The following is a 27,449-nucleotide window of genomic DNA, read 5'->3' on the forward strand; positions in this document are numbered from 1 at the left end:
CCCGGGGCCCAGGAATTGCGGTTCAGGGGGGTCCCGGTGAACAGAAATGGGGGTTCAGGGGATCTCGGTGCCAGATGAGGGGGTACAGGGGGGTCCCGGTGCTGGGGAAGTGGAGTGAGGGGGGGTGGCATGACCCAAAATGGGGGTTCAGGAGGGTTCCCCTGCCCGGGAATGGAAGATCAAGGGGGTCCCGGTGCCCGGGAATTGCGGTTCAGGGGGGTCCCGGTTTCGGGGGGTCCCACTCACCTTTGGTCGCGGCCCCCGGGTCCCCCAGGAGCCCCAGGAGCCCCCGGAGCACCCCCAGCCCCAGCGCTGGGGCCATCGCAGCCGTCCCCGATCGCGGCTGCAGAGACGCGAAAGCGAAAGTGCCCGAGGGAGCGCGGGGGGAGGGGGAAAGGGCGAATTCCAGGGAATTCACCTGGATCCCCTCCTGGCACCCCTCTGGATCCCTCGGGGATCCGTCTGGGACCCTCCAGGGCCGCGCCCTGCGGGACCCCCGGGCCGGGCTCTGCTGAACTCCCGGCCCTGCGCTCAAACTCTGCCCGGACCCCGCTGGGCTCGGCCCAAAGCCGGGCAAGCAGCGGGAGCAGCGGAGCCAATTTTTGCTGCGGGTGCGGGTCCCACCCCCGGCGGAGCAGGGCTGGGCGCTGGGACCCGATCCCTGATTCCCAATCTCCTTCTCTCTCTCGCTCTCTCTCTGCTGTTCTCTCCCTTTCCTTTGGGGGATCATAAATCCCAGAGCGGCCGCAGAGCCCCGTGCCCAGGCCGGGTTTCCCAGCAAAGGGAGGCTGGGGCTGAGGTGCCCCGGGCTGGCCGGGAATGGGGGCCCGGGGCTCCCTGGGCTCACGGAAATGGGGGATCCAGGGGCTGGGAGAGGAGAATACCCGGGAAAGGGGGTGCAGGGGGGTGTTGGTGCAGGATAAGGGGGTGCAGGGGGGGTCCCAGTGCCCGGGAATGGGGTTGGGAGGGGGGGGTGGGCAGCAGCTGCTGGAGAGAGACTGGGACAGACTGGAATGGACTGGGACAGACTGGGAAAAGAACCCACTGGGAGCAGAACTGAGGCAGCAGAGATCATACTGGGATATACTGGGACCACACTGAGGGCTACTGGGAACATGCAGGGGACAATTGAGATTGGACTGGGAGGGACTGGGAATGGTTTGGATCATCCTGGGACTGACTGGAATCATACTGGGAGTGATCAGATCTGTAGTAGGGGTGAAGAAGAGAAACTGGAATAATGCAGGGAGCAACTGGGATCATACTGGGAGCAGCTGCCCCATGCTGGGGTCATACTGGGATCATACTGGGACTGATGAGGTGACACTTGGAGTGACTGGCATAGTACTGGGAGTGTCTGGGAGTAACTGGGATCAAACTGGAGGTGACTGGACTTATACTGGCAGCAACTGGGACCACAGCGGGGGCAAATGGCATCGGGTAAGGTGTGACCTGGCTCATACTGGAAGTGCCTGGGGCCACACTGGGCTCTTACTGAGAGGGACTGAGAGTGAAAGGAACCATACAGGGCATGACTGGGAGCCGCTGGGACCGTGTCGGAGGCAACTGGGATCCTACCGGGAGTGATTTGGACCATACTGGGAGTGACCGGGAGCCACCGGTGAGGCGGCGGCGGAGCTGGGAGGCGGCCGCAGCGCAGGTGGGAGCCGCGCTGGGTTGTGCGGGGGCTCGGGGCTCGCTGCGGGCCTCGGGGGCGGCAGGGGGCTCAGGCGGGTTCCTTGTGCCGTGTCCGGCCCGTGGTGCCGCTGCCGTGAGGGCGCTGCGGGAGCGGCTGCCCGCGGTCTCCTTGCGGCCGCTGCCTCGGCAGGAGCCGCTGCCGGAGCAGCGCTGGCTCGGCCCGGTTCCTGTGGCTGGCACAGGGGCGGCTGCCCCGTGCCCGCGGCTGTGCGGGGAAATTCACGTGGCCGGAGGTTTCTGTGCCCCGAGGAGACAGAGGAGTCCTGTACAAGTGACTTTATTGCTGAGCAGAGGGAGAGGCCGTGGGGCATTTGCCGTGCGCTCGCTGCCATTGTTGTAGTTCGCAGCCTCCTTTTTATCCTCATTTTCCCGCCTCATCTCCCTCTCCCTTTGCCCACTGGCTGAGGTACTTGGAAGGTTCAGACCTCCCGATCTGCCAACTGCACGTCCTCGTTAATGTGCACCCCCACTTTTGTAGAACAGCCGATATTCACGGCTCTGTTAAGTCTTTTTTGTTCTCGACGTTCAGGAATTTAGCGGGACTTTCTGTGAGCAGCAGTCCATGTTAATTAATAACATTTATTGAAGCTGGTGGTTTCGCCCCTTACTTCCTTATCTACAAGTCCCTGGCCCCTCGCTCAGCTGCTGAATGAGCTGCACTCTCAAGGTGCGGAGCATGGTAAAAAGGTGAGAGGTGCTGTAGCACATCAGAGCAGAAGCAGCATTCGTTTAACCCATGGTCTGCCAGGGAACCACAAAACCATGTCCCATTCCCATCCTTTCCACGTTTGGACTGGTACATGAGCTGCTTTTTTGTTTCCTTTGTTATCTGTTTCACCACTTTGGCTTTGTCATCTATTTGCCAAGACCAGTTTGAGTCATTTGATTTTCCACAAACTCCTCTTTTCTCTGCTAACAGATGATCTGATCCCATCCCATGGTGAAATGTTGTGTTCCTCATTTCAGTGGATTGCTCAGCAGGAAGGTCAGGAGCTGGAGCTGTCTGGTTGGTTATTCCGAGGGCAGCTTGTAATCTAATGGTGCCATTGAAATGAGAAATGGGTTCTGTGGCTCCTGATATGAATTGGTTTGGGTTCCCAGGGGCTGGTGCATGGTGTTGTAGGATTTGTTCTGCTGGCCGTTCATCTTCTCCCCATCTTTGGCCGCTCTCTCCAGCCAGGGCTGCATCAATTGACCATTTTTCTCTAATTAAATCATCAAATACTTGGATTCCCAACTGATTTCCCGGAACTTGTTGTAGCAAGAACATCTCAGTGCTCTAATCCACCCTATATAACATAGACAGTGACAGCACACGTTGGAGTGGGCAGAGGGATGATTCCCCCCATTTATTTATAGTGAAGTTTTCCCAACATTCTCCATTTGCTGTTTCCCTGTGCAGCTTCACCCGTTTCTGTCGCAGGGTCAGATATCCTCACCCCGGGCTCTGCCTTGAGCTGTGCAAATTCCATCAGTGCAAGCAGGCAGAGCTCGGGGTGAGGGGCAGGGGGAACCAGCCCAATTCCTGCCCCAGGCAAGAGACCCAGGTACATTGGCCAGGCTTTGCCCAGCAGGGTTCATTTGCATTCCTAAAGCTCCTCTCCTGGCTGACTAGAACCAAAGCTTCTCTTCCAGGGCAGCCATCTGGTGAGTCACATGTGGCCCCCCGGAATCTGCTTTTTTTAAAAAAAGTATTAACTATTTAAGAGTTAAAAGTATCACGGTTAAAGCTCTTCAATTTTGCAAAATGCAACATAAAGGCGAACATGGAAAAACCCTGACCAAAAATTGATTCTCACCCTTCTGTCCCAAACCTACCTGACAATATAAAGTAGGATTATTATAAAAAATGTTTCTCATGTTGTAATCTTATCACTGAAACTGTAGGGAAAACAAAAACTCTCCAAGAATCTCTTTAGTGTGAGAGAGTCAAGGCATTACTTGGTTCTGGCCAGGATGTGCAACAGAAATACTTTCATCCACACATAGCCCGGCTGTGCAGAAAAAATCATTCCATGACATGTCAGTTTTACTCGATTTTTCCTAAACTTTACGTAGTCTGAACCAATCTAAATCCACTGCTTTAATGTTCATTGCTTCCAAGTCGTGTAAGTTTTTAGTGTTTGGTTTCCTATTAGACTCGGATTTCTTCCCCTCTGCTGTGAATTCCGCCCACACTCCTGGATTTCCTTCTCAGCCTTTTCCAGACCAGGTGTCTCCAGCTGTGCGGGGGCAGTGTCTGGGGTAGCTGTTGGTTGCTGTTTGCTGCGGGGCGTTGATGTTTTGTTGCTGGTCGTTATCTCTGTGGGTGTCTTTTGGGCTATTCCCAGTCTGGTCGGATGTTAAACTCATCTCCATTGAGTGGTGGAGATGAGTTTAACATCCGAACAGACTGGGAACCCCTTAAATAAAACCTTTAAAATTTCTTTCCCAAAGGCAAACCTTTGAGTAGAGAAACCTTTCTGAGCAGAGAAATAAGATTTAAAAGAACCAGGATGGGTACATCTTGCAGCAGTGCAGTCGCAGGCAGCCCAGAGTGTGGGTGTGACTGAGCCCCAGGGTGGAATTGTGCCGCGGTGCTCCCCAGCAGCTGTGGCAGTGCAGGCCCAGCCAGCGCTGGAGCTGCAGCAGCGGCAGCGAGGCTTGGCCGCAGTGGCTGGAGGTGCCAGGGGAGGGTGGCCAGGATTCCCGAGGGTTTGAGCAGAGGATCTGTGGGCAGGCCCAGGGGCTTGGCCCGCTGTGGAGCCCTGGCTGCTGCTGCGTTGCCTTCAGGGCAGGCTCAGGGGCGGCTCCCATGGTCCTGCTGCAGGCGGGAAGTGCAAATCTCCGGGGCTTCAGAGCCCCTGAGGCCAGGCTGAGGGGTCCCCCCGTGCTCAGCTGTGCTGGCGGCTGTTTCTGGCCTCAGGGACACTTGGCGTGGGCCCCTTGGCCACCAGTGGTGCTGCTTTGCACTCCTTAGGCAGGAGCCGATGGCCTGGCTGGGTGTTGGCAACAGCAAAGTCCCAGGGCAGGCTCTGTGCCAGCCCAGCTTCCTGGGGGAGAGATTCCACAGGAGACAGGATCCTGGCTACAGCCTGCCTTACATTTACATCCCTTATTTCCACCCTGCACTAGGTGGAGAATTGCCCAGGTAAGGAATTCCAGACATGAATTCCAAGGGAGATAATTGAATATCTGCCTTGGGTCTGGCTCTTTTTCTTGCCAAAGCCAATGGCAAAAGCTGTACCCATGGCATCTTGGTTTCTATCTCTGGCTTCCAAAGGTGTTTCTTTATTTCCCCATTCATTCTTTCTACCCAACCCGAGCTCTGGGCTTGCCAGGGGTTATGGAGGTCCCATTGTATTCCTAAAGCTGCCATAACCCCCTGAAGGGTCTTTCCTGTAAAATGAGTTCCCCATCTGAATCTATTGCTCCCACAATCCATTATCTTTGAATTATTTGTTTTAGAAATAGGTTAATAAGTGATCCAGTGCTTGCTGAAGCAGTCAGAATTGCTTTTGCCCCCCTGTTAGGTGCCATGGTGTCAGCAGAAGATTTTGAAGCCTTCCTGCTCAGGGCATTTCAGTGCCAGGCTCTTACAAGCACCCACAGCTCCGCGGGTTGAGCTGAGCATGGGGCGGTGACCTGCGCTTTGTCTGATTCCCCCTCCTTAATAACAGCCTGTCTTGTAGCTCTTTTCCCTCCTGCTGCCCTTGCAGAGCCATCCACAAACACATTGTCTCCCTCAGGCCGGGGAATGTCCCATCAATCTCTCCCAGCCTGGCTCGGGAGCTCTGTCCCTTGAGTGCAGTCCTGGGTTCCTTGCCAGCCCCTCTCCAGGCTGTTCAAACAGGAGGCTGGGTTAAACCCTTGCCCTGTCCTCAGTTCTGAATCCTCCTGTGCCACTGAACAAGTTTCATACTGTAATCACCGAGCCCTGCTCATCCATTTAGAGGCTCTTTTGGTTGTCAAAGCTTTAACTTGATGCCAGACTTGAACTCTAGGAGATCCTCCTGTTGTCATCAGTTTTCAGCCTCTGCTCCCACGGAAGCTGTGGCTGCACAATTCTGCAGACAATGAGGCTGCTCTCTGGCCACTGGGTTAAACATTTTAGCACAAGAATTCCTTTGGCAAGACCCTGTTTAACGTCCACCTATAATTCAAATTCTTTTTCCCTGTCTGGAAGGCCCAGGCCACTCACCTCAGTTAATCTTAATTTTAACACTTGAAAATTCTGTGTTTCCCCCTTGTGTCCATCCATCCAGTTTGTTGACTGGCAAGATAGGAGTGTTGTAGGGAGACACCCTTGGCTCCAAAAGCCCTGCCTTTAACAGGGACTCAATACCAGGCTGTAAGCCCTTCCTTCCCTCTCTTGGAACAGGGTATTGCCTGTCCTGGTTGCTTTAATTTGTAGAGGCTCCATATCTAATTTTCTGTATTTCCCTGGGGCTGCCCACACTTCTGGGTTCACTTCAGCATAGGCCTTGTCAGACTTTTGACACAGAGGTACAACAGAACTAGCCTCTGTATCCCTTTTTACAGTATTAAAATCCAGCTCTCAAACTCCTTCCTAGTTAATTACAATCACAGGAGGAAGAAAAAGAAATTCATTTATTTCAAACCTATCCCCCACAGCTTCTAATAGTGGTTGAACAAATCATACCTGCTCATCTTTCCCACTCATTCCCTTAAAAATTAAAATATTCCTGTACTATTTTCCCCTTTAGGTCTAAGATTCAGAGCAGATTGAGAGGCCCCTGTGTCCATCAGGAAATGCCTCCTCTCAATGCAGACCCACCTGAATGTTCTCAAGGGCTCCAGTGTGGAGGGTCCCTGGTGTGATGGGAGCTGTGACAGCCCTGCCAATCCATGTCCATCACGGGCTGGACTTGCTGGTCCTGAGGGTGCTGCTGTCTCTGCTTGCAGTGTCCTTGTGCCCTGCAGCCGGAGCCCTGATTCCTTGCCAGGGGCTGTTTGGGTGGGCTGTGCCCTGCCGAGGAGGGCAATGCCTCTGCCGGGTGCTTGTGGCCGAGCCGTGCCCTGGGTGCCGGGGCCCCCTTGGGCCCTGGGGCTGATCCCTCAGGGGCTGTAGGAGCTCTGCCCTGGCCTTTGCCTTCAGCTTGGCCTTTTGCTGCTCCCTTCTTGCATTCACCTGCTGGGCCTTTGTGCCCAAGTGCTGCAGGGCCTTCTTCTGCCCCTCCTGCAGCCCCCCTCAGTGCCTGGGGGTGCTTGTCTTGCTTTACAAGACAGGTGTCTGCTTGGGAAGACAGAAAAAGCCTCTCTTGGAATGGAGAATGCAAACCCCCTCCCTCTTAATTTTTAGGATAGTGAAATCAAGGGGCTCTCAGGCAAAGATAGGGGATTAGGAATAACGGTTCTTTACTAGTGTGTATAATATAATAATAGTAGTGTGTATAAACAGCTCCGGCAGTGACAACAAACAGAGCCCGGAGCCGGTCCCGGCCTTTCGGCCGCGGCGCTTTCCCCTTGGGTGCAGTTCCGGGCACGGCCGGCAGGGGCGCCGGTGGCTCCCGCGGGGCGGGGCAGCGCATCCCTGCCATGGGAACCTCTCTTAACGGCAATAGAGCAATCCCTTCATCTAACTCTTTCACTTTTTTACCTTCTGTAGCCTTTCTCCCGTGTTTTGAGAAAGAATTTGGAGAGGGCTGCCTTTTAACTGAGCTCCTAGTGTTTCGATAAGGTGCTTCCTGTAGAGAGAGGGATTTTCCCTGAACAGCAGGAGCTGTGGTTACCAAGGGGACGTAACTCAGAGCAGGAGGGGTCAGGGGAGGATATCCCGCCGAGGCTCGGTCGGAGTGTGGGCAGGGTCTGCTGCCGGAATCGCCAGAGGGGGATCTTCCCGTGGAGGCCGAGCCGGAGCGTGGGCAGCCCCCACATGGCTTATGGCGGCTGATCCGGCAGCTCCCGGCAGAGAAAAGGCAGGTGGGAGACCCCGGCAGCAGCAGCGGCGCTGCCCAGCGCAGCTGGCACGGGCAGGGCAGCCGGGGATGGGATGGCTGGGACCCGCCCTCGGTGCGGTCGGCGCGGTGACCTCGGCCCACGCGGCAGGACAGAGCAACCCCATCTTCCCCAGCATGGCCGGCAGAGCGGCCGCGGGCCGGGCAGTGGGGCCAGGGCACACAAATTCACCGCCAGCGCCGGGGCAGGTGGAGCTGCCCTGGGCAGTGAGCCCGCACCTGGGATGGAAACCGGGGCAGGCGGAGCTGAGGCGGGCAGCGAGCCGGGACCCGGGACAGGCGCCTCGGCCGCCAACGGAGGGGGCAAGAGCTGCAGAGGATCCCACTCTCTTTCTGACTTTTCCACTTGTTCCCCTCCCTTTCATTTCCCCTTTTTATTTTCTTGGTTTTTTCCTCGGGTGTTTCTGATACTCCAAAGATTTTTATTCCCCTAAAATCTCCTGTCTAACATATGGCATATTCTCTTTCTTCTAGATTAAATGGGTTTTTTTCCAAATAAATCCAGAACCTAACAAATCTAAACTGCTGCTTGGATATTTTGAAATAATTTTGGATTATTCTTCTGCTTGGATATTTTGAAAAACAAGCTAACTCATGACCTCCTAATGTTGTTTTTCTCATCACCTTTTTATTTATCCTTTGGCAAATTAAGCATCTTTCAGTGACTTGCTTTGCTACACCAAAAATCCCAGTGCACCCAAAATTCCTTAAAAAATGATCACACAAAGCTTGAGTACGCCAGTGGGGTTTCTGATGCACGTCTTCTAATCTTTTCCTAGTAAGCACATTTTATTAAGTCATGTAGAAGTTTCTATTTCCCTGATTTATCTTGTTCATTTCCTATCTTGTTTAATTCTTTTTTCTCGGCTTCCCTAAACTTTGGAATTTCCAGTTTTTCCTCGTTTGGAGTGAATATTAAACTAACTCTTTCAGCTCCATTTTCTGCTGTATCCTTAGCTTTGTGATCTGCCCCCAGTTTACCCAGTTTGCCTCTCCTTTGGCCCGGGCCGGGTTCCCCCCGCCCGCAGCGGCTGGGAGCAGCCGAGAGCCCCGCGCTGCCCATGCCGACCTGGCCCGGCTCCATGGCCGCTGCTGCCGCGGGCTGCGAGGGCTGCGGGAACGGGGCACCGAGGGTGTGGCTGCTGCTGGGGGAGGAGGAGGAGGGAGGGAAGGGCAGGGATGGAGGGGGAGGAGGAGGCGGGGTAAGGGGGAAGAGGGGGAGAAGGAATGGAAGGGGCGGGATGGAAGAGGAGCAGGAGGTGGGGATAAGACAGGGGAGGAGGAGGAGGGGGGATGGAAGAGGAGGAGCGGGAGGAGAAAGAGCAGGGAAGGAGGCGGGGTTAGGAGGGAGGAGGAGAGGGAGGTGGAGATAGGACAGAGGAGGAGCGGGAGGAAGAGGAGGGACAATGGCGGATCAAGGCTGAGCTTTTCGAACAATGCGGTCTCGATCCCTGCCTGAATTCGCAGCCCCCACCTGTGGGATCATCGCCCCCCCCATGGCGCAGGTGAGCAGGGAGGGGGAGCCCGGCCCGGATATCCCGGGGGGTCCCTGGGTTGGGTTTCTGGGGGGATGTTTGGAGAATGAAGAAGTCCAAGGCTGAGCGGAAAAGGCCCCTCGGGGGGACATCGGGGGGTGGCGGTGGCGGCTGCCGGCAGAGGCAGCCTGGAGGAGCAGAGCCCTGTGTCCCCCAGGAGGCCAAAGTGGGGAGGCCAGAGAGGGGGGAGCGCCGCCATTGGCGGGAGCCTCAAGAGCCTGGAGAGGGGCAGGGGGGACTCCTTGGAGCCGCTGCAGCGCAGAGCAGAGAATGAGGGGAGAAGGGAGCCCGGGAGCCCAAAGAGCCCCGGCATCCCGAAATGGGGAGAGCCAAGAGGGGGCAGTGCGTCCCCAGAGACGGCCTGGGGGGATCTGGTTGCCCTTGCCTGTGACACGGAGGCAAATCCCATGCTGTCCTTGTCCTTCCTCGCCCAGAGCAGGAGCTGAGCATGGAGAGCAGGGAGGACAAATGCCCGCGGCAGAACCTGGTGGCAGAGGCCGTTTTGAGCGGCTCCACGGCGCAGGAAGCCAACGGGGAGGAAAAGGCCCGGAGATGCCACACGAGGAGGGGCTGCAAACGCAGATGGCGGGGATGTGAGGGGGAAAGAGGCAGCCTGGGCCGGGAAGGCGGCCGGAGATGGAGGCAGAGCTCGGAGCTGGTGCTCCATGAGCAGCTCCATGATGGGGAGAAGCCCCACACGTGCGTGGAGTGTGGGAAGAGCTTCAGGTGGAACTGCGACCTGATCAGGCACCAGAGGACCCACACAGGGGAGAGACCCTATGAGTGCTCCAAGTGTGCGAAGAGGTTTCAGACCAGCTCCAGTCTCCTCCAGCACTATCAGAGTCACACAGAGGAGAGGCCCTTCCAATGCCCCGACTGCAGGAAGGGATTCCAGCGCAACTCTGACCTCGTCAGGCACCGGCGCATCCACACAGGGGAGAGGCCCTACGAGTGTGATAAATGCAGGAAGAGGTTTCAGACCAGCTTCAATCTCCTCCTGCACTATCGGATTCACACAGAGGAGAGGCCATTCCGCTGCCCCGACTGTGGGAAGGGATTCAAGCTCAACTCCCACCTTGTCACCCACCGGCGCATCCACACAGGGGAGAGGCCCTACGAGTGTCCCCAGTGTGGGAAGAGCTTCTCCAGGAGCTCTACCTTGACCAAACACCAACGGAGGCACCAGTAAGGGAAGCCCTGCGAGTGCCCCGAGTGCGGGAAGAGCTTCGTGCGCTGCTGCAGCTCCATCCCCCACTGGAGGAGGCACTTTGGGCACAGCCCTGGTCACTCACATTCCCTGTGATCCATGTTGGGAACACTCCTGGCTGCTTGTCCGTTTCTTTGGCCTTAATTTTTTTCTCTTCTCCCTCTCTCTCTACTCCAAAAGCCAAGAGGGATGGATCTGTCACCTCAAAACCACTCAAATTCCACTGAAAATAACTGAATGTTAACCCAAAAAGGCTCAACCCTACCTCAAATTCCTTGTTCCCTCCTCAAAAAAACTCAATCCCATGCCAAACTCACTCCATTCCACAGCCACCAGGGTGAGATGGGGTTGGAAGGAGATTGGGAGAAGTGGGATCCCAATTTTGGAGCAGTGGGATGGGGATTGTGTGGGGCTGGGTGTGTGGGATGTATTTGATAGCAAATAAAACTTTCAGAGTTACTGATTTCTGTCCCGTTCATTTTCAGTCATTTCTGTTTGCAGAGTGCCACCTTCTCAGCTGATTCAATTCCTATAAAATTCCCATTTTTTAAATCATCTAACCCAAACAATCCAAAAACCAATATTGAAATAAAACCACCTGCACACAATTAATTTTTTAAAAATAATTTTAATTTTTCAAGAGTACTTAAGGATGTTATTAAAGTTTAATTGTTTGGTTGAAATGTCTGAGAAATTGTACTGGTGTTTGGTTTTGTGTTTAGTATATTTGTAATATGAATTGTTTAACTAAGAGGTGTTAGATTGCTTGTTTGTTTCTTTAGATTTTTTTATCTAAAGTACATTAGTCATCGAGTTAAAATTTTCAAAAGGTATTTCCTGATATATAATTTGTTTATTTATATGCATTGGTAATATTATAGTAATAGTTATTTTTGGTCTGAGTTAAATCATAGTTGGAGTATTGTAAAGAAGAGTTGAGGTTTTTTTTATTATAATTTATTTAATTTCAATTATTATTTCTTTGTTTATAATTTTATTGCAATTTGTTGAGGGGATAGGAAGGAAGTTCAAGGGCAGGAACATTTTTTCCTGGCTGGGAACTGGAATTCCAGACCCTGGGAGTGTGTGCAGGACCCCACAGACTGGGATCAAAGATGGGCTGGGATCAAAGATGGGCTGGGATCAAATATGGGCTGGGATCAAAGATGGGCTGGGATCAAATACGGACTGGGATCACATGGATGGGGATCCTGTGGATCAGAACCCTCCAGGCCAGGATAGCCTGGAGTGGGGTCAAATATGGACTGGGACTGTATGGACTGGGATCCCAGGGACTGGGACCATATGGATCAGGACCACACAGACTGGGATCAAATATGGGCTGGGACTGTTTTTTAAAGTAACTTTGTTATGTAGTTTTTATTTCTGTTATTAATCAGTGAAATAGCTGCTTGTGTTAAACTGCCTGCTTGGATGGGATAACATCCAATGCACACAGGATGAGGACACGTGTACAGATCTGCCAACTATCAGCACTCCCCGTCTGAAGGCAGAGTGCACCAAGGCCCAAAAACTGGAGGTGATAAAGAGAAGGAGCCAAAACCACAGCCAAGAAACACACATGCTCTGAAAAGGCAGACCCAGGGAGAGGCCATGTAAAATCATTCCTGGAATATGTAAAGTAGTTTATGGATATGCATGAGGCTCTATGAATATGCACCAGGCTGAAGTAAGGGGAAAGGTATTTCAGGGCGATGCAGATTCCTTGGTTGTGGTTTTAGTCCATTCTTATCACCTCCAGTGTTTGGGCTTTGGTCCATTCTGACTCTGAGAAGTTGAGGTTTTGGGATTTTTAGTATGTTGTGGATGGAAGCAAAATGGAGGGCACAGTGTTTCGTCCTGGGTTTCTTCTTCATGCTTCTTCCTTCTTCTTCATGAGTTTGGGTGGCTTTTTGTAATTGGGCAGAAATTCCACATTGCAGGCTCTTTGGGATCAGTTATTGGCTTAAACGGGAAAATAATCTAGGTGTCAGTTCCTAATTGGATAGTTTAGTCTTAAAAGACCTTGGAACAAGAGATTGTTGGCCATTTTGTGCCTTCTAATGAAAAGCTGCTGAACTCCCAGTAATGAGGCTGTTTTACCGATAAGAAATAATAAACACTTGAGTCTGAACATGAATTACTGTCTCAAGTGCCTTCAATCCAGAGCCAGTGAAAGCAACAACTGGTACCCCACAGCTTGAGGTAGTGCCAAGGCAGAACTTGTTCATGCTCTTTTCCCCTGGTGATTTTCTACTCCCGTCCAGACTCTGATAGCAAAGCCGTGCTGGTGACAAAAGATTGACCTTGGCATCCTGGGGCACTTTCTGGGTGGGTGTTTGAATCTGCTTTTCCAGGCCTCGGGCTGAGCAGGGTGAGGCCGAGGCCTGGGCCCCTCCAGGCGGCGCCGGGAGCGCCCGGTGCAGCGGCGAGGGGCGGCCCTGAGGGGCGGCACAGGGGGCATTTCCCCCGAGCGGGCGGGCGGGGCGGGCGGCGGGGAAAGGCGCCCTGGGCACAAGGGCAGGCACAAGGGCCCCGGCTCTCTGCAGTGCGGGCGGCCCAGCGCCAATCGCTGCTCCCGGAGCCGCTGCCAGGGCCGGGTCTCCTCCCCGCCGCTGACCCTGCACCTGCAGCGCTGCCTCCGCCTCTGCCGGGCTCCCCGACACGGACGGCAAGGACGTGGACACGCTGCAGCAGGGGCCCAGCAGGGACACCCAGATGGTGCCGGGGCTGCAGCTCCTCTCCTGCAAGGAAAGGCTGACACAGCTCGGCTTCTTCAGCCTGGGAAAGAGACCCAGCCTTGATCCAGCTGCGGCCTTCCAGTACCTGAGGGCAACCCACAAGAAAGCTGGACAGGGACTTTGTACGGGGGCAGGCAAGGACAGGACAAGGGAGCATGGATCCAAATGGAGAGAGATTAGGTTTAGGTAAGGGATTCAGAAAAAAGACTCTCCTGGAACAGGTTGCCCAGAGAAGGTGTGCATGTCCCGTCCCTGACAGTGTTCAAGGCCAGGCTGCATGGAGCTCTAGACAAGCCGGTCCAGTGCAAGGGATCCCCAGCCACAGCAGGGGGGTTGCAGCCATGGGATTTTCCAGATCCCTTCCAAGCCAAACCATGCCACGACTCCATGATTCTGGGATACTTCCCCTCCTCATCCTCTGGCAGAAAAAGAAACTTGGCCCCAAGTTCCACACTACAGACCATGCCTTTTGGCAGCCTGCAACTGTGTCAACAGAGGATGAAAAGAGATGACATTACTGACACGATTTCCCTTTTCTACTTGAAAAGTAAATGCTCTGCTCCTGTCCACTCTGGCAAAATTGTCAGAAGAGGCAATTGTTCCCCACGAAATGCTTGGTCTCATGCAAAGAAGAAAGAAGCCAGAAGCCAACAGTCTTCGTTATTGCTACGTTGTTTTCTTTGGTTACTTCTCTAATAGGAATGACTTTGGGGTGTGATTTGTTTGTTTCTCTCTTTCGTTCCTTGGGGCGCGCGGCGGCTCCTCCGTTGGGTTCGCGGGGGCAACGGAGGAACGGCCGCGAGCTCCGGCGGCTCCGCAGCAGCAGCAGCAGCAGCGCTTCTCTCGATCGGTTTTCTGCTCGACTTCCCACTCGCTCGACAGCCCCTTCTCCCTCTCACACTCACTCTACTCCCGTCCCGTCCCGTCCCGTCCCATGCCGTGCCTCTCCCAGCCCGGCTGATGCCGCGTCCCGCAAGGCGCCCCTCGGCGGGGCCGCCCCGTGCCCGCCCCTGCCCGGCCCGCCGTGGTTCCGCCTCGGCCGGGCTCTCTCCGTCCTGGCTGTGGCGCCGCTGGAAGAGCCGCTCGCTCTGGTGGTGGCGGAGCAGTGCGGGCTTTTGGATGCGCCTGGCGCGGGCTCTGGCCCAGCCCCGGCCGAGGCCCCGGCCCCGAACGAAGCCCCTGCCGCGGTTCCGCCCGCAGCCGCCCCGCTGCCGCCCGGCTCCCGCCCCGTGGCCGACAGCGTGGCCGGCAGCTGCCCCGCTCCGACCTCCGCCGCTCGCCAGCTCGGCCGCCGGCCCCGAGCCGCCGCAGCCCAGGGCAGCTCGGCAAGCAGCAGCGCCTCGGGCGGGCGGGTGCCCCGGGCAGAAGAGCGGCAGCGCGGTGCCGCCCGCACGGGCGGAGAGGCCTCCCCTGGAGCAGCTCTAGCGGCAGGGCCCGCTGCTGGGCAGCGGCGGCTGCGGCAGCGTTTACTCCGGTCCCCGCCTCGCCAATGGCGCCCCGGGAAGAGACGGGGCCGGCTCGGAGGGCGGCGGCGGGCGGCGGGCGACGAGCTCAGCCCGCCGCTGGCCTTGGCTCGCAGGCGGCCATCAAGCGAGTGTCCCGGGAGCGCATCTCGGAGTGGGCGCGGCTGGGGAGTGAGCGGGGCCAGCGGGAGGAGCCGGCGGGGCGTGCCGGGCGGGGCTGAGGCGAGGCCCGGCAGGGCGGCAGCCGGAACGCTGCGAGGGCAGCGAGCGTGGAGTGAGCGGGGGCCGCGCAGCGCCCCGGGCCGGGCCATGGCGAGCCGCGGCGGGGCCGGCCAGGGGCTGCCCAAGGCGCGGCGCAGCATCGGCCCCGCTGATGGCATCGCGGTCCCCCCGCAGTGCAAGGGCGCCCTTGTGCCCCTGGAGCTGGCGCTGCTGTGGAAGGTGTCGCGGCCTGGCTTCGTGCGGCTCCTGGACTGGTTCGAGGTGCCTGAGGGCTTCGCGCTGCTCATGGAGCGTCCGCAGCGCTGTCAGCACCTCTGGTACTTCCTGCACGAGCGGCGGTTCCTGACGGAGCCCGTGGCGCGGGGGCTGTTCCGCCAGGTGCTGGAGGCCATGGGGCACTGCAGCAGCCGCGGCGTCCTGCACCGCCACATCAAGGCCGAGAACGTCCTCGTCGACCTGGCCATGGGCGAGGCGAAGCTCATTGACTTCGGCTGCGGCACGATCCTCCAGGACACGTTCTACACCCGGATGTCAGGTGAGCCCAAAGCCAGGGCCCAGCTGGGCAGTGGAGTTCCTCCCTTGGCTGGCAGAGGGGGAAGAGGGAGGGAAGGAAGGAGGCAAGGAAGGAGGGGGAATCCTTCTTCAGCCAGCTGCAGCCAAGTTGCTTTTTGGCAGGGCAGGGGCTGGCTGTTGTGGAACGGGAGCTGGCTGGGAGGGAGGGAGCAGCATGGGCCTGATGAGCTGCGCCCGTGTCCCATAGGAACGCTGGAGTACAGCCCACCGGAGTGGATCCTCTTTGGCTGCTACCATGGCCAGCCAGCCACCATCTGGTCCCTGGGCATCCTGCTCTATGAGCTGCTCTGTGGGCACCTTCCTTTCCACACCAACGAGGACATCGTCTGGGGCCAGCTCTTCTTCCTGCCCCGGGTGTCTCAAGGTGGGGATGCGCCTTCAAGGCACGAGGGGAAGAACGGGGTTGGGAGGGGCGGCTGGCACATAAGCGTCCTGCTCTTGCAGCTGGTGAGGAGGTGGATCTCCTGGGCTTAGCTGGAGGAGGTGGCACCTGTGCCTCTGTGCTGGTGTCCTCCGCAAGAGAGGATCGATAGGAAGCTTTTGGCTGCAGCTCTGAGCACTCCTGGTGTGGCCTGGGCACTGTGGAATGTGGGAGAGCATGGACAGGAGCCTTGTCCCGCTGAGCTTTGTGGACAGTTGGCTGGCTGAGAAAGGTCACGTCGACATAATACCCCTGGTTAAGCAAGAAGGAGAGAAGTCTAGGAGTCAGCAGTCAGTGTCCATATAAGGCAAGGACATTATGCCCTTGATGCAACAACAGGATAGGGAAGAGGCTCTTTTGCTAAAAATATGAAGAATAGTTTCAACAGAATAACCACAAGAATGCAGAAGGAGGCGTAGTTGGCCGATAAGTAACTAACCAATAATGAGCACTCCTTTGCAATATGTATGAGCTTTATTAACACCAATATAAATATGTGTGACTATCAGTAAAGTTCGAGACTTGCTGATCAGTCATACTGCATGCCACATTTCTCCCGCCGATCCAACACAAACCCAAACTCCAGCCCTGGGATACCCTATAAAAGCCCCACGGCCCTGCCTTTGCCCTGTCTTTCGGGGGTCAGAAATGGATTCTGGAGCTTTACTGAAACCCAGACCCGTCTCGTTTGTTCCTGGCACCGGCAGCTGCAGCCTCCCTGGACACCATGAACTCTGGAGAATGGGGGCAGCCAGTGGGGACAGGTCCTGGAGTGCAAGATAAGTGTGTGTTCTGTTTGCCATCTGTCAGTGGTGGGGCAGTTATCTTCTGTTCATTGGGCAGTTTCTCTCTTCCACAACCAATCCTCCCTCTGGGGAGGTGTGTTCCATTAGTAGGCCATTAATTATTAATTATTAATCTTCTGGTAATGGGCCACTGAGTGTCACTGCATGGCTGATTAAATGACATCATCCCATTGGGAGATGCTCCGCCCAGGGGAAGGAGCCAAGCATTCCTACCTGGACAGAATCTGAGATTTGGAACACTGTAGGCAGCCTTTTCCTCCTGGATTCCCAGAGGAGCAGCTGTCTTTCTTCTCCACTGGATTCCCAAAGATCAGCCTTTTCCTCCTGGATTCCCAGAGGAGCAGCTGTCTTTCTTCTCCATGGGATTCCCAGAGGATCAGCCTTTTCCAACTGGATTCCCAGAGGAAGGAAGATTCCCAGGCCCATCTACAGCAGCCCTGGACCTTCAGAGGAAAACTCCACCCTTCTCCAGGATCCCTGCTCCAACAGAGCCACACCTGGCACTGCAGGAGGGCTGCAGCCACCACTGAATGGGACTGCTGCCAGCACCCTGACCCACAGGGTGTCATGCCCTGTTCTGACTCTGTCAGTGGGGGTTTTTTTTGTTTGTACTACTGCATTTATATTTTTAATTTTTCCTAAAAAAGAACTGTTATTCCTATTCCCATATCTTTGCCTGACAGCTCCTTAATTTCAAAATTATAACAATTCAGAGGGAGGGGTTTACATTTTCCACTCCAGGGGAGGCTCCTGCCTTCCTTAGCAGACACCTGGCTTTTCAAACCAAGACAATAACAAAGTTACTTTAACACCACAGATAGAAAATCCATTTTAATCTCTGCAAAAAGCCAATATTATGTGTCTGTAACAATAAACCTCTCGCTGAGTGATGGTAGATGTCAAAGTAACTTTGTTCTAAAGATACAGTTTTTATTTCTGTTGTTAATTAAGCTCAGTGAAATAGCTGCTTGTGTTAAACTGCCTGCTTGGATGGGATAACATCCAATGCACCCAGGATGAGGACACCTGTACAGATCTGCCAACTATCAGCACTCCCTGTCTGAAGTGAGCTACACTTTGGTAACATCTCATGTTTCATGCCTGCAGTGGGTGACAAGATGATTTAAAATGCTAATAAAATAAACAAGAAAGATTTAAAAATGCTCATAAAATAAACAAGAAAGGTCATTTATGTTCCTCAAAATAGCAACAACAACAAAGACAAGTTCTGGTTTAATGAAAGGTGGAATCTGTTGCTCTTAAGAGCAAAGATTCATAGCTGGAATAAAGAGTGTTCAGCCCAGCTGTTTCTACTATGAGGCCGTTTTTCATCCCCCCCTGAAAGTCCTTCATGTTTGCACAGAAAACTGTCCCTGCACAGCCCAATAAATTCCATCACTTCAGCTGGCCAAACAACCACTGTGGTCAAGTGGGGTCTGAGCAGCTTCCAGGATCCCAAGCAGCTTCAGAAGCTTCATTTTACACCTCCTCTTCTCCCAGTGAATACCCAGCACCACCATAACTGTGGACCCATAGCTATGGATCACTGGCCTGGCCAGCACAGGGCTAATGTTTGCATCAGCCAGGAGGAGCTGCTCTGCCTGCCTGTCTGTCTCAGCCTCAGCCCTGAGACCCCAAATGCCTCCATTCTGGCCCAATCCTTCCTGGTGCTGAGCATAAGAACTCGTGCAGACAAGAGCAGGGAGGGAATCTCCCCAGCCGTTTATCACCTCAGCAACAAGACCTTGGTACCAGGCTGTTATCTGTAGCAGAAAGCAGCAGCAGGAAGGAGACACCAGATCACCAGCCCCAGGCCATGGCCCTGGTGCTGTCCTTACCAGTGATCAGTGTCTGCAGCTCTCCAGGAGCTCAGGGAGCAGGGATGCTCCTCACCATCTCATCTTACCCATGCACCCAAAGCCACAGCCAGCTGTGTGCTCCTGCCCACCAGCACATGCCAAGGCACAGCGTGGGATTCTTGGGGAGGTGTCCTCTGCAGGGCCAGGAGTTGGACTTGGTGATCCTTGGGGGTCCTTTCCAGCCCAGGATATTTTGTGATTCTAAGGCTTTGGCCAGCCCAGGTTTCAGCCACCTCCCTGATCCAGGTGTGATTGACCCCAAACCAGATCTTGCCTCTGTCTACCCTCCAGTGCAAGGAACATGTTGCATCTACCCCAGCCCCGCTGCTTGTGTCTGATGGATCATGCTGACCTTTTCAACATATTTCTTGGAGTATTATAAAACACTATCTGACAAAAAACAAAACAAAACCAAAAAAAAAAAAAAAAAGGAAAGAAAAGAAAAAAGAAAAAACAAACCAAAAAACCAACAAACCAGCCCAAAGGAAATCAATTTGGGTAATGATGGCCTTTTGTTCCAGCTTATCCTGCACCAAACTCCACAGATGGTAACTCTGAACATTTCCCAGACCTTCACAGCAGAGCTTGGAACTGTCTCTCTGATTTCTTGGTTGTTTCATGACACGTGCATTTCTCCTATATAATCCCAGTGTTTTGCTTAGAAGCCATATTATAACTGGGAATCAATCTTCTTCATTTGAACATCTAGGACAGATTCACACATCATTTCACCACTAACTAGGATAGACTCAGCCTTGCAGATCTTTCAGGTTTCAAGCCCGGCTGTGTTGTTTCAGTTCTTTGCTGCTGCCTGTGTTTTGTGAAAAAAAAAAATTAAATAACCAGACGTTGGGACTTTCTGTTGCGGCTTGAAGAAGAACACAGGTTGTTTCATCCCTGTTGTGAGACATGTGTTACCCGGCTCATTAATTCACAACAGTTCTTGTTTTCTCTGCCTTTTTCACGCTGATGTGATACATTTGTGAAGTCCAGGGTTGTACTGCAAGTGATTAATGCTTCAATAAAGTCTGATAAACTGAGATTCAACAAAAAAGTATGAAAAATGTAACCTCTAAAGTTCTGAAAGCTCACATGTGACAAAACCCATAAATCACCCCAGAGGCAGTCATTATGGTGAGTTACTAACGTGATTATGCAGCTGCATTTGTCATCATTTCCCATTACGTAGAGAATAAACCTGTCAGGCTGATTTATGGCAGAGGGCTCCACAAGATGGGAACTGGCACCTGTACTGTTCTGTGGAAAACGATGAGAAATGCTGTGTCTGCTCAAGTGCTGAATGGAAAAGGAAGGAGGGGAGATAACTGTTCTTTGAAGGCACTGATTCAGGGACAAAGACTTCAGAGAGGAGTCATGCTTGCACCCATGGGATGGCAGGAAGAGTATCCACCAACCTGTCCCAACAGCAGCAGCAGCATCAGAATGCGTTCTCCACAGGTGGAGGGAAGAGAGGAGAGAGGAGGTCTTTTGAGGGGACCAAAGTCAGTCATGGAGAAATCCTAGAATCCTGGAATGGTTCGGGTCACAAGGAATCTGAAAAACCACCTTGTTCTAACCCCTGATGTGGGCCGTGACAAACTGAACAGCTGAATGCCTGGCTACTCAGGGGATACTCAAGGTTTTGGATTCCATGCCTGTGCATCTCCCGTGGAGCAGCTGGGTCTGCTGGGAGCAGATGGCATCCACCTGAGCTCAGAGCAGGCCAAAAGATGGGCAGATGTGGGACTGAGCAGGGCGAGGGACATCCCTGCACAGCAGCGCTCTGACAAGAGCAGCAGTGGCCTCCTCTCAGTGCCCTTCCCCGAGCAGCAGCCGCTGAACACCATGGTGGCTACACAGATGCTTTTGGCTCTGCAATCCCTTTGTGCTCAAAGGCCACGCTGGGCATTGCAGCTGGGCTGGAAGGTCTGGCTGGGCAGGGAACAGGCAAGAGGCACTGCTGGTGTGAGCTCCATGTGTTCACTGGGGACACAAGGAAGATTCTGTTCATCCAAAGAAAAACACAAGCAGCCAGTCCCTGCTAACACAGCAGTGCGACTCTGTCCAGAGCAGCTCAAACTCTCTGCCAGAACCACCCCTCTGCACCTTCTTGATCTGAAGGGGACTAGAAGTGCTTTCACTGCAGTTCTTTATTTCTGCTGTCTGAGAATGGGAAGGTTTCACAGAAGTCTTGGATGGACTGGATCAGGGAAGAGTCAAGCAAGAAAAACTGAGCAACCATCACCCAACGCCACTCACAGAAGAACAAGTCCCATTAGGAAAAGCACCTCAGGTGTTTTCATAGTTGATAATATGTATCCTACTCAACATTATTGATTATAATCTTTTCCATTTGGAAACTTATCAGTGGGGACTTCTGCCTGCTTTGTGAAGGGAGCCCCTGGGGCCCATCCCCTCCCAGAGGGGCTGCACTTGCTGCCTGCCGGGGCTTTCATTGCTGGGCCCACTGGGAGCCCCTGAGCTGGGCTGGGCACCAAGGGCAGGGCTGGCCCGGCTGTGATGCCTCTGGCCCCTGTGACACCAGGGGCAGCGTGTCACAATGGGGGCAGCTGGAAAAGGCCCCCGCAGGTAACGCTGGCCCAGCACAGCCTGGGCAAGCGGTGAGTGCGCACGTGGCGGGGCTGGTACAGGCCAGGGCCGGGCCACAAGCGCCGCACCCGGGCCTGCATTGTCCCCCTGCACCCAGGGCCAGCCCCTGGGGCCGGCGCCTTGGCCGGGGCACGGGGCCGCTGCTGCTGGCCCACTGGCACAGGCCCTGCTGCCTGCCAGCTGCCCGGGGCCCTCTGCTTCTGCCCTCACATCCCTGCGCCTCCGGGCCTCACTTCAGCCCCCACAAGCTCCCTTGGCAGCCCCAGTGAAAGCCTTGTCTCTCTCCTCCTGCAGACCATGGCGCACAGAGCAGTCCTGGCTGGGCTTGTGCTGCTCATCTTCCTGGTCCCACTTTCCGTGGTGGACAGATTTCACGGGGATGGGCAGCCCCGTGCAGAGGAGATGAAAGCGGCCCCCCCAGAGCCAGCTGAGCCTGGCTGGGGACCCTGGCTCCTGGCTGCCTTGCGCTACCTGCACCAGCTCTGGCAAATTGCTCAGCCGCTGCTCCTGCTTTTGGGCTGGTGGCTCAGGCGCAGAAGGGCAGCCACGAGGCAGAGAGCAGCGGCCCAGAGAGCTGAGGAAAAGGCCAGAAGGAGGAAGGTGGAAAGCGAGCGGAGAAGGCGGCTCCTTAGGAAGAGATTCAAAGACATGGAGCAAATGCGCCGGGCCACGAAAGAAATAGAAAAGCAAATGGCCAGGCTGATTGGAATGAATAGGGATACAACCAGGATGCTGAAGGTAGGCAGGGCAGGCTTTTGGAGGAGCACAGGCAGTGGCTGTGTGAAGAAAAGCTTCCTGCTGGAGATGCTCTCTGGGCCGGCCAAGGCGAGCCGCACATCTTTGTGAGCAGCCGGCGCACAGAGCTGCGCTTGCTGCCCAGCACAGCCCTGCGCCGGGGCACAGGCTCCGGGCTCCTGACACACCCTGCCCCTCTGCCCTCTCTCTCCTCACGGGATCTGTAGTAACTGCATCTATTTTAACCCTTTCCCATACAGAGCCTTTGCATCTGCTCGGAGGAAAGCACCATCTGAAGGAATCGGGCCAATGTTTGGAGATCGATTCAAATTCTTAAATAGTTTTGAAATATTTAAAATATCTTATTTAAAAATAGTTGTCTTTAGCAACATTTTCCAAACTTTTTATTACTATAATGTAGATTAATTCTCTTGTAAGAGATCATAAATATTTTAATAATAAGTAGGAATTAAATAATGGCACTGTTCTTTAGATTACATAGAACTTATAATTCACCAAAATTACCAAGAATTATTGCAGTTAAGCAAAACTGAAGTATACTTTCTTTTTATCTAAACCAGCAAATGTTGCTTAATCTTCATGATCCAATAATTATTTTGTGTCTTGTTTAATATTCATATATACAGTACATAGACTGTTGCTACGAATGCCTATAATCACAATTGGTTAATTTCAATTACACTCTCTGCCCTCCTGTCTCGGGAGGGTGACTTCCCTCAGGCAGCTGCAGTCCCTGTCAAGATGCAATAAAGGCAATGCCTGAACAAACGCTGTGTCTGTGAGTGTCCATGCTGGACTCAGGTGTCAGCTGTGGGGAATTTCTGACACAGGGGCACCACAGCAGCCCTTGGCCATGCAGAGGCTCCTTTCCTCCCCTGCAGCAGCTGCTCCTTTGGTGCTGTGATCCAGCCTCTGCTCTGCGTGATGCCAAATGCAAGAAAACCACGAGTGCCACCACTCAGACTGTCACTCGGGTCCCTGCAGAGCTCAGGAGCCACCATGGCTGTGTAGGTGTGGAACCTGCAGTGGGCCATGACAGCAGGGACAGCAGGGACAGCAGGGACAGGGGGACACAGCACAGCAATCACAGCCCGGCTGCCCTGGGACAGGCCCGGCAGGCAGACAGGACACGGGGCAGGAAGGAGTCCCCATCCTCTCTGTGCCCTCCTGAGCACAGGCACATAAGGGACAGGGGCAATGGGGACACAGCCGGCCCCTCTCCTCTGGGAATATCCCACCTGCCCAGGGGCCCTGACAGAACGCAGGGGCTGAGGCTCTGCAAGGGGAACCCAAGGGTGAGCAGGAGGACCTGCAAGTTACATCTGCCCACATTCTGCATGCAAACTGCTGCGTGGAGGAGAAAACCAGAGGGGCCTTGCCACAGCAGATCCCATCTGAGGGATGTTGTTCTCTATTCCTGCACACGGGTGCCCCGTGCAACGTGGAGCACATGAATGCACTTTGACACCAGATTCTCACCCCTGCTCGAGCGCTCTGGCACAGCAGGAGCGGCCATTCCCTAATAACACACGGGTTTGCAACTCTTGTGCAAAGCAACACAAATTGTCTCTCTCCTCCTGCAGACCATGGTGTCCAAATCAGTCCCTGCCCTGCTGGTGCTGCTCCTCTTCCACTTCCCACGGCCCGTGGTGATCAGTTGGGATGAGGATGCAGAGCTGGGCAAAGAGGGCCTGGAGCAGGCTACCCCAGAGCCACCCGAGCCTGCCTGGGGACCCCTGCTCTGGGCAGCCGTGCAGCAGGGGCCCTACTGGGCTGCTGCTGAGCTGCTCTTCCTGCCTTTCTTCCTCTGCCTCAGGCCCAGAAGGGCGGCCATGAAGCAGAGAGCAGTGGCCCGGAGAGCTGAAGTAGAGGCCAGAAGGCGCAGGTTGGAAATGGAGCAGAGAAGGCTTCGCTTCAAGAGGACATGCAAAGACTTGAAGGAGATGTGGAGGACCATGAAGATGATCAAGAAGAAAATGGCCAGGCTGATTTGAATGAACAGCAAGGCGAGCTGGTTCCTGCTGTGAAGCTGAACTCATTGTGTTCAATCAGATTTCCTCTGCATGGATGTCATTGTAGTCAGATGAGAAATTGGCCCCTTAATTTGAATGCAGTGGTGCATAGAGCTGTAGTCTAATGTTTTAATGTAGCTGACCTGTGCCCTGATAGCAAGGGGTGTTTAACAAACCTGCTATTGCCAGAAGGCTTTTGTTACTCTGAGACTGTGCTCTGCACATGGAGCAGCAGAAGAATTAAGGCCAAATCCTCCCTCGGGAACTGGAGGATATCACACGTGGGTAAGGAGCTTTTGTAAGGGAGAATTGACTGTTCTTCTCTTCCACCAGGTGACCCTGTGCTCCAACACGGTGATGGAGTTCTACCAGAGAATGCTGGTGCACCTGGAGGGTGTTGGCAAGGGAGGGGCAGCCCTGATCATCACAGCCAGGTCCCAGCCCTTGCCTGGCTCCCCCAGGCACTGCCTTGCCCAGGCTTTGCTGGCTGCAGTGCCAAGGAGAAGTGCTGCTGGATGCCCTCATGTTGTGCCAGCTGGACATGAGAACAGCAGTGCTTGGGCAGCAGCCTGTGGTGAAAAGCACCCCTGCTCACAGCCAGCACGGGCCTGGGCCCTCTTCTAAAGGCACCAGCAATGATATCATTGATTGGCCTGGGCTTTGGTGCGTGAGGGGGAACAAATTTCCCGAGGGCCTCCTGTCCTTCTTCCTGCAAGAGGTGGAATTGTGCTGGTGGTGAGCACCGTGCACTGGTTTGGGTCACACCAAGCAGCTGCTGAGAGTCAGGGTCTGGCTCTGTCCATGAGGGCCCATGGCAGGGGGGAAGTGGCTCCCAGCAAGAGTGGGGAGGGCAAGGTCTGACGAGGGGAAAGCAGCCCTTGGTGGGGCAGGTCAGCTCCAGATTTTCTCCTTCCCTCTGCTTCCCATTTTGAGCTTTAATGTTGTCAGAGCTGAGCCCAAAAGTCGTGGTTGCTGCAGCAGAATTCCATGCTGCTGTGCTGCTGTGGGTGTCAGTGTGATGCCCAGAGGGATGCAGCTCCCTGGGGCTGTTCCCTGTCCCAGGCAGAGCCATGCAGGCAGTGCCTGGGCTGCCATTCTGTAAAGCAGGTGGAGCTGGGGCCAGGCAGGGCCTGGAGCTGGGCAGTGGAGGAGCCAGGGAGCTGCAGGGCCTGGCAGGGGCTGATCAGCCCCTCTGTGGGGCAGCTGCTGTCTCGTGCCCTCCAGGGCTGGGGCAAAGAGCTGAGTTCTCAGGCAGGGCAGCAGCACCATGGCAGAGAAGGGAGTCATTTGTACTGAGACACTGGGGCTGTGTGTTCCTTGAGCCTTGGGGAGCACTGATCCTTGTTGGGAAGGCTCCCCCAGAGCTCGTGGCTCACTGGGACTGTTCCAGGAGTCCTTGCAAGCCTTCTGGGGTACAGGAGGGGCTGAGGCAGCTGTGGGGCAAAGGGCTCTGCCTGGGGCACTGGGCAGCCTCTGGGTGCTGCCTCTCAGGGTTTGGGCCTCCTTGACAAGACGTGTTGGAGTGGGCAGAGGTAGAAGGCAATTTATCCCTGTAGGGCTGTTCAATGTGCATTGGACAGTGACCAATGTGTTCTGCTCCATTGCACAATCTCTGGGGGGAAACGTTCTCCATTCTCTCAGGATCTCTGATTGCCCTGGGGTCATCTCTCTGCCCAGATGTCTCGTTCCTGAGCTCCAAGTGTCTCCCCAAGTGCTGCTGTACGATGAGTGCCACCTGAAGGTGCCCTAGGAGAGGAAGATCCTCATGAGGAATCCCAGCCACCTTCCTGGCTGCTACGGGCTCATTCCCCAGGTTTGGCATCACATCCACCTCCTCCTGTCAAATATTACTGAGGAGATTATTAGGGGAAAAAAGGGTTTGGATAAGACCTTGCTGGTTTCTATTCAGCCTTAAAGATCTGCTGAGAACAGGATCCTACCCGAATGTAAACTTTAGGAGGCAGTTGAAGCTCCTGAGGAAACAGTTGATGTTCTGGTCTTCAGGGGCTTTTCTTGTGGGAGATGTGAGAGGGTTGTGAAAAGCTGCTGCATCCACAGACACCAGTGCCTGTGCTGGCAGCCTCCTTGCAGGATCCCCTGGGAGTGCTGAGCCTACAATTCTTGCATCTTGTTTGTGCCTTTTACCTTTGTCCTGGGCAGTTGTAAACGTGTGTGTAAGTTGCTGTTGCAGTGCATGTTGAGGAGTCTAAAGTTTCTCCAGAGGTGCCTCTGAAGCTGCATTTCATTCTGTCCCTGCCAGAAAGGCAAGGAGGACTCTGCTGTGCTCGACCCCAGCCCCAAGCCCTGTGGGATTGTGCAGCCCCAGAGCTCAGCAGAGATCCCAGCTGTGGTGGCAGTGCAGGCCCTGGGCACTCACGGCCCCAGCGCTGTCACCGGCGTGTTCGGGGATGAGCTGGGTCCCGAGCGGGTGGCTCGGGGATCCAATACGGGGACGCGTCGCTCCGGCAGCCCCGGCAGCCCCGGAGGGCTCCGGCCCCCGCCCGGCAGAGCTGCGGCTGCTGAGACCCCAAAATATCCCCAAAAAACAGGTGAGACACCCCAAAAATATCCCAAAAAATCCAGGGGAGACCCCTCAAAATCCCAAAAACTCCCAGTCAGACCCCCCTGAAATATCTCAAACAATCTGGGTGAGATTCCCTCAAAAATGACAAAAAATTCATGTGAGATCATCCCCAAAAAATCCCCAAAAACCAAGTGAGATCCTCCCCAAAAAATCCCTAAAAAACCCCAAAGTCCAGGTGAGACACCTCCCCCAAAAAATTTTTGAAAATTCAGGTGAGACCTCCCCCAAAAATCCCAGTGAGACCCCCCCCCAAAAATCCCAGAAAACAAGTGAGACCCCCCAAAAAAATCCAGGTGAGAAACGTCAAAAAGTTCCTCAAAAATCTAGGTGAGATTCTTCAAAAATGCCAAAAAGTCCAGGTGAGGCCCTCCCCAAAAAAACCCCAAATAAATCCCACACCCACCCCAAAAAATCCAGGAGAAACCCCCAAAAAATAAAACAAAAAATAGGTGAGATCCCCCCAAAAATCCCAAAAAATCCCACTCAGACCCCCCTGGATTTTTTGTGTGCAGCTGCTCCTGGCAGGGTGCACAGGGACAGGGATTCTGCCGGGGAAAACAGGCCCAGGCTGCTGTTGAGAAGGACAGGAGGGATGGGAGGCACAAACAGCTCCTGCTGGTGCAGGTGTCCCTCCCTCCCACTGCAGGTCCCTGTTCATGGTTATCTTATTTTCCAGAGATGAACTTTACCCTCCTAAAGTCAAACCCCACCCACCAAAGGGGAAGAGAAGCAGTTTGGGTTCCTTGGCATCTCAATGGAGGCATTCCAAGGTCAGAAATGTGGAGGAGCCAGTCGCAGCCCTGAAAGAAGTGCAGGATTTTCCCCACTCTTCAGGAGCAGAGGTGGATTTTCTTGTCCATGCCATGCTTGTGCTGCCTCCCCAGCCTGCCAGCACCAAGTCCTGCTCATGCTGAGCTCCCTTTTTGCTGCCCTGCTGGGCTGTGCCCTGACAGTGGGCTGGGCAGCAGGGCCAGTGGCTGGACATGGGCTGAGGGGGAGGGAGAA

General features: G+C 54.6%; 1 protein-coding gene and 1 pseudogene across 1 annotated transcript in view; one reads left to right on the forward strand and one right to left on the reverse strand.

The window, feature by feature from the left end:
• LOC143696059 (uncharacterized) overlaps window positions 1–27,449 on the reverse strand; it is a 186,038-nt gene that overhangs the window by 127,690 nt on the left and 30,899 nt on the right. The gene's annotated exons all lie outside the window — the stretch shown is intronic.
• On the forward strand, window positions 14,099–25,610 carry LOC143696021 (serine/threonine-protein kinase pim-3-like; annotated as a pseudogene).

This window comes from Agelaius phoeniceus, chromosome 28 (assembly GCF_051311805.1).
Source record: "Agelaius phoeniceus isolate bAgePho1 chromosome 28, bAgePho1.hap1, whole genome shotgun sequence".
Classification (NCBI taxonomy): domain Eukaryota; kingdom Metazoa; phylum Chordata; class Aves; order Passeriformes; family Icteridae; genus Agelaius; species Agelaius phoeniceus.